Here is a 14,616-nt window from a genome sequence, read left to right on the forward strand (position 1 = left end):
TGGAAACTGATAAAACGGAGTTTGGTAAAATGGGATAAAAAAACAAAAGAAGCTTGCCACTTCTAAAAGTACAAGTCAAGAAATTGAAGGAGAGGGGGCTGTTCATTCAGTCAATAGGACTCACAAGTAAAAGGCTCCTGAGGCATGAGTGTTGAATTTGGCGCAAAATGTATTGTGTTGTCGTGTAATATGTATGAACATACAATTTCAATCTTCATTAAAAAAACATGTATTAAAAAATAAAGACTTGCAAATTAAGAAAGTTTCTGTCCTGTCATGTGCCAAAAATAGTGAATGCTTTACGAATGTGCGTGTCATCCTTTAGAGCAGGGGACAATTTAATGTTCACATTATCATTCCAATATTAGTACATGTGTTGCTGAAGCAAGTGCAAAGGGAGAGTCAATCAAACCATTGATTAGGACATCTAGTCAAAGGTTTGCCATACCAAATGTCCTTATGTCAGAGGGTAGAAAGTCCAAACACCATTTAAATATCGGGTGGTATGAAATGAAGAGGGAAACAACAATGAATAAGCATTCTTTGCTGCTGTATTGATCTGGTCCTAAAGGGTTTGGTTTAATGCCAATTATATTTGAAGATATACAGATTCATGCTCCAGGGTGCTTGCAAAATGACACCCCTCCCCATCACAATGGCTGGGTGATGCAAGCCTGAGAGCATCACAATAGACCCATAGACATGAGAAAAACTCTGTACCACTGAGTGTATGTGGGCCCATGGCTGTATCAAGGACAAGGCAACAACAGGAAGTGGCTTAAGGCATCAGTGCCAGAAGCTGTCCGATTGAGCCCTGTAAGCAATAGATGTTGGACCATCCTTGAAGAGATTCTGAGGCTGATTTCAATGTTAACTTTACTGCTGATTTAAGGATTGCTGAACCTTCGACCCACGTCTAGTTTGCTCGGATAAGGCCTGGAAATCTTTTACAGCTTGTATTGGGGGGAGATGATGTGAGTTTATCAAGAGCAACGGGATATGAGGCATGTGTGCCACAAAAAGCAGGTCTAGGATTTTTTATAAGAAAGCCGCTTTAAGAAGAGAACTTTGGACAACCCTACTGAGAGCAAAAGTATTACACAAAAGGTAAGGGGGTCAGTGGGTCAACGGATAGCACATTTGACTGTGAGTCCGTCTTTTGTAAGTCCAAATACTACCTGGTTCGACATTTTCCAGGCTTTTTGTTTCATTTCTTAACAGATCCATTCCTATGTACCTCTGTGCTTTCAACAGAGTTTTCATTGTAAGGGAGGGACATACAATATGCCTTAAACATTCCTGGGCAGGGAAGACTCTATGTAAAAGAAAGAGTAGCAGACAGTTTAATAAATCATCAGCAGGACCCTCTAGATCTTCCCCAAAAAACATAACATTATTTCTCTGCATGTATGTGTGTTGAACAGCGCAAGTAGTTTGACATTTATCCACTGACATTAACCACTTTCCCACAGCGCAGAACAAAATCACTTGTACTGGCCCCTTCTGCAAAAGCATTACCACTGTAGAAAGCAGTGAAAAGGTGAGGCAGTGTGCAGTCACCCCCGACCCTTTACTCCCCTGATCGGCCACGATCGGCCAAGGACCTCTCTATGAGAGCTGAGGGTGGAATTTTTCTGGACCTCGGTAACTTAGGGAGGCATGGCTAAAGGGATCCTCAATCAACGGCCCAACCTTTGCTTTGTGGCCTGTCCGTATATGTCTGTTCTCCAAATTACCTGCCGCTGCCCAGGTGTCAGCTGGTAAGATGGAATGACCTGCCAGGTAGGATCCTGGCAGATGATTTGCATAGGCAAACCCCCTCTCCCTCTTTATTAGCCCTGCTTACTCCACAGTAGCAAGTATCTGGGGAAAATATAGTGGTCGAGGTGGGGTAGCAGTCACTAGCAACTTTGAGAAAGTAAATCTGGGGTGCTTTGCGACTTGTGGGGAACTACAGAGCTCAGTGCCCAGAACTTTGTGGCACAGGGAGGAGGTCTGTGGGATTTCAGTAACTTGGAGACATGCAACCTGGTTGGGAGTGCTTCAGGTCTCCTTCCTTGCATGTTCCAAGCAACTCAACAAAGCATCAACAGGCAGAGCCATTTCCACTTGATTAAAAGCCTAAAATCTTTTCCATGTAAAAACATAGCCCCCCAACCCCCGAATACCATATTTTCTTTGTTTCCTCTCTCTCTGTCTCTCTCTCTCCCTTCCTCCTTCCCTCCCTCCTTCCTCCCTCCCGCCCGCTCTCTTTCTCCCCCCGCCCCCTCCCTCCCCCTCTCCCTCTCCCTCTCACAACCATTTATTTTAAGTTTTCATGCACTGTAGCATATTCTGACAATGGTATTTCACAATGGGACTCTTTGAAGGTTACAGAAATCAAAAAAGAAATCAACCAACTAAAAGCAGCCAAATCCAGAGTACACTGCTCAGCCCCAATTAAAGATAAAGGCCTAGAAGCAAATAAAGCTGTAGTTCAGAGCGATGTTTGCAAATAGCACCTTAAAGCAGTTTACGCTGGCGTGCACAACAATGGGGAAAGTGATAATACTGAATTTGGTCGAATGGGAACCGTGCCACTTCTAAAAGTACAAGTCAAGAAATTGAAGGGGACGGGGCTGTTCATTCAGTCACTAGGACTCACAAGTAAAAGGCTCCTGAGGCATTAGTGTTGAATTTGGCGCAAAATGTATTGTGTTGTTGTTTAATATGTATGAATAATATTTCTGTTCTCCAAATTGCCTGCCGCTGCCCAGGCGTCAGCCCCTATGAACATACAATTTCAATCTTCATCAATAAAGATGAATTAAAAAATAAAGACTTGCAAATTAACAAAGTTTCTGTCCCGTCATGTGCTAAAAATAGTGAATGCTTTACAAATGTACGTGTCATCCTTCAGAGCAGGGGCCAATTCAATGTTCCCATTATCATTCCAATATTAGTACATGTGTTGCTGAGCTACATAGGAATGGATCTGTTAAGAAATTAAACAAAAAGCCTGGAAAAATGTTGAAACAGGTAGGATTTGGACTAACAATAAACTGACTCACAGTCAGATGTGCTATCCCTTGACCCACTGACCCCCTTATCTTTTGTGTAATCCTTTTGCTCTCAGCAGGGCTGTCCATCCAAAGTTCCCTACTTAAAGGGGCTTTCTTATTAAAAAAAAATCCCAGAGCTGTTTTTTATGGCCCACATGCCTCATATCCCGTTGCTCTCGATAAACTCACATCATCTCCCACCAATGCAAGCTGTAAAAGATGTCAAGGGCATAGCCAAGGAAACTAGACGTGGGTCGAAGGTTGAGCAATCGTTAAATCAGCAGCAAAAATAACATTGAAATCAGCCTCAGAATCTCTTAAAGGATGGGTCAACATTGGTTGCTTTCAGGGCGCAATCGGGCAGCCTCTGGTGCTGGCGCCTTAAGGCAAGCGCAAAGGGAGAGCCAACCAAACCATTGATTAGGACCTCTGAACTTTCTGCCTGTGACATAAGGACATTTGATATGGCAAATCATTGACCAAACACCATTTATATGTTGGATGGTATGAAATTAAGAGGCAAACAGCAATACATCAGCATTCTTTTTCTGCCGTATTGATCCGGTCCTAAAGGGTTTGGTTTAATGGCAATTATATTTAAAGATAAACAGATTCATGCTGCAGGGTGCTTGCAAATTGACACACCCTCCCCATCACGAAGGCTGGGTGATGCAAGCGTGAGAGCATCACGGCAGACCCATAGACACGAGAAACACTCTATTCCTCTGAGTGCATGTGGGCCCATGGCTGGATCAAGGACAAGGCAAGAACAGGAGCTGGCTTAAGCTGTCAGCACCCAGGCTGCCCCATTGCGTGCTGCAAGCAACAGATGTTGGACCATCCCTTAAGAGATTCTGAGGCTGATTTCAATGTTAACTCTGCTGCTGATTTAAGGATTGCTTAACCTTCGACCCAAGTCTAGTTTGCTTGGCTAAGCCCTGAAAATCTTTTACAGCTTGTATTGGTGGGAGATGATGTGAATTTATAAAGAGCAACGGGATATGAGGCTTGTGTGCCACAAAATGCAGGTCTATGATCTTTTATATGAAAGCCACTTTGGAAAATCCTATTGAGAGCAAAAGGATTACACAAAAGGAAAGGGGGTCAGTGGGTGAAGAGATACAATTAACTGACTCACAGTCAGATGTGCTAAGTCCAAATCCTACCCGTTTCGACATTTTGTCCAGGTTTTTCGTTTCATTTCTTAACAGATCCATTCCTATGTACCTCTGTGCTTTTAACAGAGTTTTCATTGTAAGGGAGGGATATACAGTATGCCTTAAACATTCCTGGGCAGGGAAGACTCTCTGTAAAAGCAAGAGTAGCGTACAGCTTCATAAATAATCAGCAGGACCCTCTAGACCTTCCCCAAAAAACATGAAATGATTTCTCTGCATGTATGTGCGTTGAGCAGCGCAAGTCGTTTGCTTAATGCCAGTGGTTAAATGTCACTTTCCCACAGCGCAGAATAAAATCACTTGTACAGGTCCCTTCTGCAAAAGCATTACCGCTGTAGAAAGCAGTGAAAAGGTGAGGCAGTGTGCAGTCACCCCGACCCTTCACGGCCCTGATCGGCCACGATCGGCCAAGGACCTCTCTATGAGAGCTGAGGGTGGAATTTTTCTGGACCTCGGTAACTTAGGGAGACATGGCTAAAGGGTTCCTCAATCAACGGCCCAGCCTTTGCTTTGTGGCCTGTCCGAATATTTCTGTTCTCCAAATTATGTGCCGCTGCTCGGGTGTCATTTGGTGGGATGGAATGACCTCCCAGGAATGATCCTGGCAGATGATTTGCATAGGCACACCCCTTCTCCCTCTCTCTTAGCCCTGCTTTCTGCACAGTAGCAAGTATCTGGGGAAAATATAGTGGTCGAGGTGGGGTAGCAGTAACTAGCAACTCTGAGAAAGTAAATCTGGGGAGCTTGGCGACTTGTGGGGAACAACTGCAGAGCTCAGGTACTTTGTGGCACACGGAGGAGGTCTGTGGGATTTCAGTAAATTAGAGACATGCAACCTGGTCGGGAGTGCTTCAGGTCACCTTTGTTGCATGTTCCAAGCAACTCAACAAAGCATCAACAGGCTGAGATACCAGCCACAGAGCCTCTTTCCACTTGATTAAAAGCCTAAAATCTTTTCCATGTAAAAACATAGCCCCCCCGAATACCATATTTTCTTTGTTTTTTCTCTCTCTCTCTCTCTCTCTCTCTCTCTCTCTCTCTCTCCCTCCTTAACCTTCCCCCCTCCCGCCCGCTCTCTTTCTCCCCCCGCCCCCTCCCTCCCCCTCTCCCTCTCACAACCATTTATTTTAAGTTTTCATGCACTGTAGCACATTCTGACAACGGTATTTCACAATGGGACTCTTTGAAAGTTACAGAAATCAAAAAAGAAACCAACCAACTAAAAGCAGCCAAAGCCAGAGTACACTGCTCAGCCCCAATTAAAGATTAAGGCCTAGAAGCAAGTAAAGCTGTAGTTCAGAACAATGTTTGCAAATAGCACCTTAAAGCAGTTTACGCTGGAGTGCACAACAAGGTGGAAACTGATAAAACGGAGTTTGGTAAAATGGGATAAAAAAACAAAAGAAGCTTGCCACTTCTAAAAGTACAAGTCAAGAAATTGAAGGAGAGGGGGCTGTTCATTCAGTCAATAGGACTCACAAGTAAAAGGCTCCTGAGGCATGAGTGTTGAATTTGGCGCAAAATGTAGTGTGTTGTCGTGTAATATGTATGAACATACAATTTCAATCTTCATTAAAAAAACATGTATTAAAAAATAAAGACTTGCAAATTAAGAAAGTTTCTGTCCTGTCATGTGCCAAAAATAGTGAATGCTTTACGAATGTGCGTGTCATCCTTTAGAGCAGGGGACAATTTAATGTTCACATTATCATTCCAATATTAGTACATGTGTTGCTGAAGCAAGTGCAAAGGGAGAGTCAATCAAACCATTGATTAGGACATCTAGTCAAAGGTTTGCCATACCAAATGTCCTTATGTCAGAGGGTAGAAAGTCCAAACACCATTTAAATATCGGGTGGTATGAAATGAAGAGGGAAACAACAATGAATAAGCATTCTTTGCTGCTGTATTGATCTGGTCCTAAAGGGTTTGGTTTAATGCCAATTATATTTGAAGATATACAGATTCATGCTCCAGGGTGCTTGCAAAATGACACCCCTCCCCATCACAATGGCTGGGTGATGCAAGCCTGAGAGCATCACAATAGACCCATAGACATGAGAAAAACTCTGTACCACTGAGTGTATGTGGGCCCATGGCTGTATCAAGGACAAGGCAACAACAGGAAGTGGCTTAAGGCATCAGTGCCAGAAGCTGTCCGATTGAGCCCTGTAAGCAATAGATGTTGGACCATCCTTGAAGAGATTCTGAGGCTGATTTCAATGTTAACTTTACTGCTGATTTAAGGATTGCTGAACCTTCGACCCACGTCTAGTTTGCTCGGATAAGGCCTGGAAATCTTTTACAGCTTGTATTGGGGGGAGATGATGTGAGTTTATCAAGAGCAACGGGATATGAGGCATGTGTGCCACAAAAAGCAGGTCTAGGATTTTTTATAAGAAAGCCGCTTTAAGAAGAGAACTTTGGACAACCCTACTGAGAGCAAAAGTATTACACAAAAGGTAAGGGGGTCAGTGGGTCAACGGATAGCACATTTGACTGTGAGTCCGTCTTTTGTAAGTCCAAATACTACCTGGTTCGACATTTTCCAGGCTTTTTGTTTCATTTCTTAACAGATCCATTCCTATGTACCTCTGTGCTTTCAACAGAGTTTTCATTGTAAGGGAGGGACATACAATATGCCTTAAACATTCCTGGGCAGGGAAGACTCTATGTAAAAGAAAGAGTAGCAGACAGTTTAATAAATCATCAGCAGGACCCTCTAGATCTTCCCCAAAAAACATAACATTATTTCTCTGCATGTATGTGCGTTGAGCAGCGCAAGTCGTTTGCTTAATGCCAATGGTTAAATGTCACTTTCCCACAGCGCAGAATAAAATCACTTGTACAGGTCCCTTCTGCAAAAGCATTACCGCTGTAGAAAGCAGTGAAAAGGTGAGGCAGTGTGCAGTCACCCCGACCCTTCACGGCCCTGATCGGCCACGATCGGCCAAGGACCTCTCTATGAGAGCTGAGGGTGGAATTTTTCTGGACCTCGGTAACTTAGGGATACATGGCTAAAGGGTTCCTCAATCAACGGCCCAGCCTTTGCTTTGTGGCCTGTCCGAATATTTCTGTTCTCCAAATTATGTGCCGCTGCTCGGGTGTCATTTGGTGGGATGGAATGACCTCCCAGGAATGATCCTGGCAGATGATTTGCATAGGCACACCCCTTCTCCCTCTCTCTTAGCCCTGCTTTCTGCACAGTAGCAAGTATCTGGGGAAAATATAGTGGTCGAGGTGGGGTAGCAGTAACTAGCAACTCTGAGAAAGTAAATCTGGGGAGCTTGGCGACTTGTGGGGAACAACTGCAGAGCTCAGGTACTTTGTGGCACACGGAGGAGGTCTGTGGGATTTCAGTAAATTAGAGACATGCAACCTGGTCGGGAGTGCTTCAGGTCACCTTTGTTGCATGTTCCAAGCAACTCAACAAAGCATCAACAGGCTGAGATACCAGCCACAGAGCCTCTTTCCACTTGATTAAAAGCCTAAAATCTTTTCCATGTAAAAACATAGCCCCCCCGAATACCATATTTTCTTTGTTTTCTCTCTCTCTCTCTCTCTCTCTCTCTCTCTCTCTCTCTCTCTCTCTCTCTCTCTCTCTCTCTCTCTCTCTCTCTCTCTCTCTCTCCCTCCCTCCTTAACCTTCCCCCTCCCGCCCGCTCTCTTTCTCCCCCCGCCCCCTCCCTCCCCCTCTCCCTCTCACAACCATTTATTTTAAGTTTTCATGCACTGTAGCACATTCTGACAACGGTATTGCACAATGGGACTCTTTGAAAGTTACAGAAATCAAAAAAGAAACCAACCAACTAAAAGCAGCCAAAGCCAGAGTACACTGCTCAGCCCCAATTAAAGATTAAGGCCTAGAAGCAAGTAAAGCTGTAGTTCAGAACAATGTTTGCAAATAGCACCTTAAAGCAGTTTACGCTGGAGTGCACAACAAGGTGGAAACTGATAAAACGGAGTTTGGTAAAATGGGATAAAAAAACAAAAGAAGCGTGCCACTTCTAAAAGTACAAGTCAAGAAATTGAAGGAGAGGGGGCTGTTCATTCAGTCAATAGGACTCACAAGTAAAAGGCTCCTGAGGCATGAGTGTTGAATTTGGCGCAAAATGTATTGTGTTGTCGTGTAATATGTATGAACATACAATTTCAATCTTCATTAAAAAAACATGTATTAAAAAATAAAGACTTGCAAATTAAGAAAGTTTCTGTCCTGTCATGTGCCAAAAATAGTGAATGCTTTACGAATGTGCGTGTCATCCTTTAGAGCAGGGGACAATTTAATGTTCACATTATCATTCCAATATTAGTACATGTGTTGCTGAAGCAAGTGCAAAGGGAGAGTCAATCAAACCATTGATTAGGACATCTAGTCAAAGGTTTGCCATACCAAATGTCCTTATGTCAGAGGGTAGAAAGTCCAAACACCATTTAAATATCGGGTGGTATGAAATGAAGAGGGAAACAACAATGAATAAGCATTCTTTGCTGCTGTATTGATCTGGTCCTAAAGGGTTTGGTTTAATGCCAATTATGTTTGAAGATATACAGATTCATGCTCCAGGGTGCTTGCAAAATGACACCCCTCCCCATCACAATGGCTGGGTGATGCAAGCCTGAGAGCATCACAATAGACCCATAGACATGAGAAAAACTCTGTACCACTGAGTGTATGTGGGCCCATGGCTGTATCAAGGACAAGGCAACAACAGGAAGTGGCTTAAGGCATCAGTGCCAGAAGCTGTCCGATTGAGCCCTGTAAGCAATAGATGTTGGACCATCCTTGAAGAGATTCTGAGGCTGATTTCAATGTTAACTTTACTGCTGATTTAAGGATTGCTGAACCTTCGACCCACGTCTAGTTTGCTCGGATAAGGCCTGCAAATCTTTTACAGCTTGTATTGGGGGGAGATTATGTGAGTTTATCAAGAGCAACGGGATATGAGGCATGTGTGCCACAAAAAGCAGGTCTAGGATTTTTTATAAGAAAGCCGCTTTAAGAAGAGAACTTTGGACAACCCTACTGAGAGCAAAAGTATTACACAAAAGGTAAGGGGGTCAGTGGGTCAACGGATAGCACATTTGACTGTGAGTCCGTCTTTTGTAAGTCCAAATACTACCTGGTTCGACATTTTCCAGGCTTTTTGTTTCATTTCTTAACAGATCCATTCCTATGTACCTCTGTGCTTTCAACAGAGTTTTCATTGTAAGGGAGGGACATACAATATGCCTTAAACATTCCTGGGCAGGGAAGACTCTATGTAAAAGAAAGAGTAGCAGACAGTTTAATAAATCATCAGCAGGACCCTCTAGATCTTCCCCAAAAAACATAACATTATTTCTCTGCATGTATGTGTGTTGAACAGCGCAAGTAGTTTGACATTTATCCACTGACATTAACCACTTTCCCACAGCGCAGAACAAAATCACTTGTACTGGCCCCTTCTGCAAAAGCATTACCACTGTAGAAAGCAGTGAAAAGGTGAGGCAGTGTGCAGTCACCCCCGACCCTTTACTCCCCTGATCGGCCACGATCGGCCAAGGACCTCTCTATGAGAGCTGAGGGTGGAATTTTTCTGGACCTCGGTAACTTAGGGAGGCATGGCTAAAGGGATCCTCAATCAACGGCCCAACCTTTGCTTTGTGGCCTGTCCGTATATGTCTGTTCTCCAAATTACCTGCCGCTGCCCAGGTGTCAGCTGGTAAGATGGAATGACCTGCCAGGTAGGATCCTGGCAGATGATTTGCATAGGCAAACCCCCTCTCCCTCTTTATTAGCCCTGCTTACTCCACAGTAGCAAGTATCTGGGGAAAATATAGTGGTCGAGGTGGGGTAGCAGTCACTAGCAACTTTGAGAAAGTAAATCTGGGGTGCTTTGCGACTTGTGGGGAACTACAGAGCTCAGTGCCCAGAACTTTGTGGCACAGGGAGGAGGTCTGTGGGATTTCAGTAACTTGGAGACATGCAATCTGGTTGGGAGTGCTTCAGGTCTCCTTCCTTGCATGTTCCAAGCAACTCAACAAAGCATCAACAGGCAGAGCCATTTCCACTTGATTAAAAGCCTAAAATCTTTTCCATGTAAAAACATAGCCCCCCAACCCCCGAATACCATATTTTCTTTGTTTCCTCTCTCTCTGTCTCTCTCTCTCCCTTCCTCCTTCCCTCCCTCCTTCCTCCCTCCCGCCCGCTCTCTTTCTCCCCCCGCCCCCTCCCTCCCCCTCTCCCTCTCCCTCTCACAACCATTTATTTTAAGTTTTCATGCACTGTAGCATATTCTGACAATGGTATTTCACAATGGGACTCTTTGAAGGTTACAGAAATCAAAAAAGAAATCAACCAACTAAAAGCAGCCAAATCCAGAGTACACTGCTCAGCCCCAATTAAAGATAAAGGCCTAGAAACAAATAAAGCTGTAGTTCAGAGCGATGTTTGCAAATAGCACCTTAAAGCAGTTTACGCTGGCGTGCACAACAATGGGGAAAGTGATAATACTGAATTTGGTCGAATGGGAACCGTGCCACTTCTAAAAGTACAAGTCAAGAAATTGAAGGGGACGGGGCTGTTCATTCAGTCACTAGGACTCACAAGTAAAAGGCTCCTGAGGCATTAGTGTTGAATTTGGCGCAAAATGTATTGTGTTGTTGTTTAATATGTATGAATAATATTTCTGTTCTCCAAATTGCCTGCCGCTGCCCAGGCGTCAGCCCCTATGAACATACAATTTCAATCTTCATCAATAAAGATGAATTAAAAAATAAAGACTTGCAAATTAACAAAGTTTCTGTCCCGTCATGTGCTAAAAATAGTGAATGCTTTACAAATGTACGTGTCATCCTTCAGAGCAGGGGCCAATTCAATGTTCCCATTATCATTCCAATATTAGTACATGTGTTGCTGAGCTACATAGGAATGGATCTGTTAAGAAATTAAACAAAAAGCCTGGAAAAATGTTGAAACAGGTAGGATTTGGACTAACAATAAACTGACTCACAGTCAGATGTGCTATCCCTTGACCCACTGACCCCCTTATCTTTTGTGTAATCCTTTTGCTCTCAGCAGGGCTGTCCATCCAAAGTTCCCTACTTAAAGGGGCTTTCTTATTAAAAAAAAATCCCAGAGCTGTTTTTTATGGCCCACATGCCTCATATCCCGTTGCTCTCGATAAACTCACATCATCTCCCACCAATGCAAGCTGTAAAAGATGTCAAGGGCATAGCCAAGGAAACTAGACGTGGGTCGAAGGTTGAGCAATCGTTAAATCAGCAGCAAAAATAACATTGAAATCAGCCTCAGAATCTCTTAAAGGATGGGTCAACATTGGTTGCTTTCAGGGCGCAATCGGGCAGCCTCTGGTGCTGGCGCCTTAAGGCAAGCGCAAAGGGAGAGCCAACCAAACCATTGATTAGGACCTCTGAACTTTCTGCCTGTGACATAAGGACATTTGATATGGCAAATCATTGACCAAACACCATTTATATGTTGGATGGTATGAAATTAAGAGGCAAACAGCAATACATCAGCATTCTTTTTCTGCCGTATTGATCCGGTCCTAAAGGGTTTGGTTTAATGGCAATTATATTTAAAGATAAACAGATTCATGCTGCAGGGTGCTTGCAAATTGACACACCCTCCCCATCACGAAGGCTGGGTGATGCAAGCGTGAGAGCATCACGGCAGACCCATAGACACGAGAAACACTCTATTCCTCTGAGTGCATGTGGGCCCATGGCTGGATCAAGGACAAGGCAAGAACAGGAGCTGGCTTAAGCTGTCAGCACCCAGGCTGCCCCATTGCGTGCTGCAAGCAACAGATGTTGGACCATCCCTTAAGAGATTCTGAGGCTGATTTCAATGTTAACTCTGCTGCTGATTTAAGGATTGCTTAACCTTCGACCCAAGTCTAGTTTGCTTGGCTAAGCCCTGAAAATCTTTTACAGCTTGTATTGGTGGGAGATGATGTGAATTTATAAAGAGCAACGGGATATGAGGCTTGTGTGCCACAAAATGCAGGTCTATGATCTTTTATATGAAAGCCACTTTGGAAAATCCTATTGAGAGCAAAAGGATTACACAAAAGGAAAGGGGGTCAGTGGGTGAAGAGATACAATTAACTGACTCACAGTCAGATGTGCTAAGTCCAAATCCTACCCGTTTCGACATTTTGTCCAGGTTTTTCGTTTCATTTCTTAACAGATCCATTCCTATGTACCTCTGTGCTTTTAACAGAGTTTTCATTGTAAGGGAGGGATATACAGTATGCCTTAAACATTCCTGGGCAGGGAAGACTCTCTGTAAAAGCAAGAGTAGCGTACAGCTTCATAAATAATCAGCAGGACCCTCTAGACCTTCCCCAAAAAACATGAAATGATTTCTCTGCATGTATGTGCGTTGAGCAGCGCAAGTCGTTTGCTTAATGCCAGTGGTTAAATGTCACTTTCCCACAGCGCAGAATAAAATCACTTGTACAGGTCCCTTCTGCAAAAGCATTACCGCTGTAGAAAGCAGTGAAAAGGTGAGGCAGTGTGCAGTCACCCCGACCCTTCACGGCCCTGATCGGCCACGATCGGCCAAGGACCTCTCTATGAGAGCTGAGGGTGGAATTTTTCTGGACCTCGGTAACTTAGGGAGACATGGCTAAAGGGTTCCTCAATCAACGGCCCAGCCTTTGCTTTGTGGCCTGTCCGAATATTTCTGTTCTCCAAATTATGTGCCGCTGCTCGGGTGTCATTTGGTGGGATGGAATGACCTCCCAGGAATGATCCTGGCAGATGATTTGCATAGGCACACCCCTTCTCCCTCTCTCTTAGCCCTGCTTTCTGCACAGTAGCAAGTATCTGGGGAAAATATAGTGGTCGAGGTGGGGTAGCAGTAACTAGCAACTCTGAGAAAGTAAATCTGGGGAGCTTGGCGACTTGTGGGGAACAACTGCAGAGCTCAGGTACTTTGTGGCACACGGAGGAGGTCTGTGGGATTTCAGTAAATTAGAGACATGCAACCTGGTCGGGAGTGCTTCAGGTCACCTTTGTTGCATGTTCCAAGCAACTCAACAAAGCATCAACAGGCTGAGATACCAGCCACAGAGCCTCTTTCCACTTGATTAAAAGCCTAAAATCTTTTCCATGTAAAAACATAGCCCCCCCGAATACCATATTTTCTTTGTTTTCTCTCTCTCTCTCTCTCTCTCTCTCTCTCTCTCTCTCTCTCTCTCTCTCTCTCTCTCTCTCTCTCTCTCTCTCTCTCTCTCTCTCTCTCTCTCTCTCTCTCTCCCTCCCTCCTTAACCTTCCCCCTCCCGCCCGCTCTCTTTCTCCCCCCGCCCCCTCCCTCCCCCTCTCCCTCTCACAACCATTTATTTTAAGTTTTCATGCACTGTAGCACATTCTGACAACGGTATTTCACAATGGGACTCTTTGAAAGTTACAGAAATCAAAAAAGAAACCAACCAACTAAAAGCAGCCAAAGCCAGAGTACACTGCTCAGCCCCAATTAAAGATTAAGGCCTAGAAGCAAGTAAAGCTGTAGTTCAGAACAATGTTTGCAAATAGCACCTTAAAGCAGTTTACGCTGGAGTGCACAACAAGGTGGAAACTGATAAAACTGAGTTTGGTAAAATGGGATAAAAAAACAAAAGAAGCGTGCCACTTCTAAAAGTACAAGTCAAGAAATTGAAGGAGAGGGGGCTGTTCATTCAGTCAATAGGACTCACAAGTAAAAGGCTCCTGAGGCATGAGTGTTGAATTTGGCGCAAAATGTATTGTGTTGTCGTGTAATATGTATGAACATACAATTTCAATCTTCATTAAAAAAACATGTATTAAAAAATAAAGACTTGCAAATTAAGAAAGTTTCTGTCCTGTCATGTGCCAAAAATAGTGAATGCTTTACGAATGTGCGTGTCATCCTTTAGAGCAGGGGACAATTTAATGTTCACATTATCATTCCAATATTAGTACATGTGTTGCTGAAGCAAGTGCAAAGGGAGAGTCAATCAAACCATTGATTAGGACATCTAGTCAAAGGTTTGCCATACCAAATGTCCTTATGTCAGAGGGTAGAAAGTCCAAACACCATTTAAATATCGGGTGGTATGAAATGAAGAGGGAAACAACAATGAATAAGCATTCTTTGCTGCTGTATTGATCTGGTCCTAAAGGGTTTGGTTTAATGCCAATTATATTTGAAGATATACAGATTCATGCTCCAGGGTGCTTGCAAAATGACACCCCTCCCCATCACAATGGCTGGGTGATGCAAGCCTGAGAGCATCACAATAGACCCATAGACATGAGAAAAACTCTGTACCACTGAGTGTATGTGGGCCCATGGCTGTATCAAGGACAAGGCAACAACAGGAAGTGGCTTAAGGCATCAGTGCCAGAAGCTGTCCGATTGAGC

At 43.9% G+C, this 14,616-nt stretch overlaps 4 non-coding genes across 4 annotated transcripts; all 4 read right to left on the bottom strand.

Moving 5' to 3' along the window:
- Nucleotides 1-283: 283 nt before the first annotated feature.
- Nucleotides 284-388, bottom strand: LOC138570736 (U6 spliceosomal RNA). The gene has a single exon (XR_011303769.1). It is a non-coding gene; the product is annotated as a U6 spliceosomal RNA (small nuclear RNA).
- Nucleotides 389-5,857: 5,469 nt separating this feature from the next.
- LOC138570737 (U6 spliceosomal RNA) lies at nucleotides 5,858-5,962 on the bottom strand. Its single transcript, XR_011303770.1, has one exon. It is a non-coding gene; the product is annotated as a U6 spliceosomal RNA (small nuclear RNA).
- A 2,485-nt stretch (nucleotides 5,963-8,447) lies between these two features.
- On the bottom strand, nucleotides 8,448-8,552 carry LOC138570738 (U6 spliceosomal RNA). The gene has a single exon (XR_011303771.1). It is a non-coding gene; the product is annotated as a U6 spliceosomal RNA (small nuclear RNA).
- A 5,534-nt stretch (nucleotides 8,553-14,086) lies between these two features.
- On the bottom strand, nucleotides 14,087-14,191 carry LOC138570739 (U6 spliceosomal RNA). Its single transcript, XR_011303772.1, has one exon. It is a non-coding gene; the product is annotated as a U6 spliceosomal RNA (small nuclear RNA).
- Nucleotides 14,192-14,616: the final 425 nt, after the last annotated feature.

This window comes from Ambystoma mexicanum, chromosome 2q (assembly GCF_040938575.1).
Source record: "Ambystoma mexicanum isolate Mex_15411 chromosome 2q, UKY_AmexF1_1, whole genome shotgun sequence".
NCBI classification, from domain to species: domain Eukaryota; kingdom Metazoa; phylum Chordata; class Amphibia; order Caudata; family Ambystomatidae; genus Ambystoma; species Ambystoma mexicanum.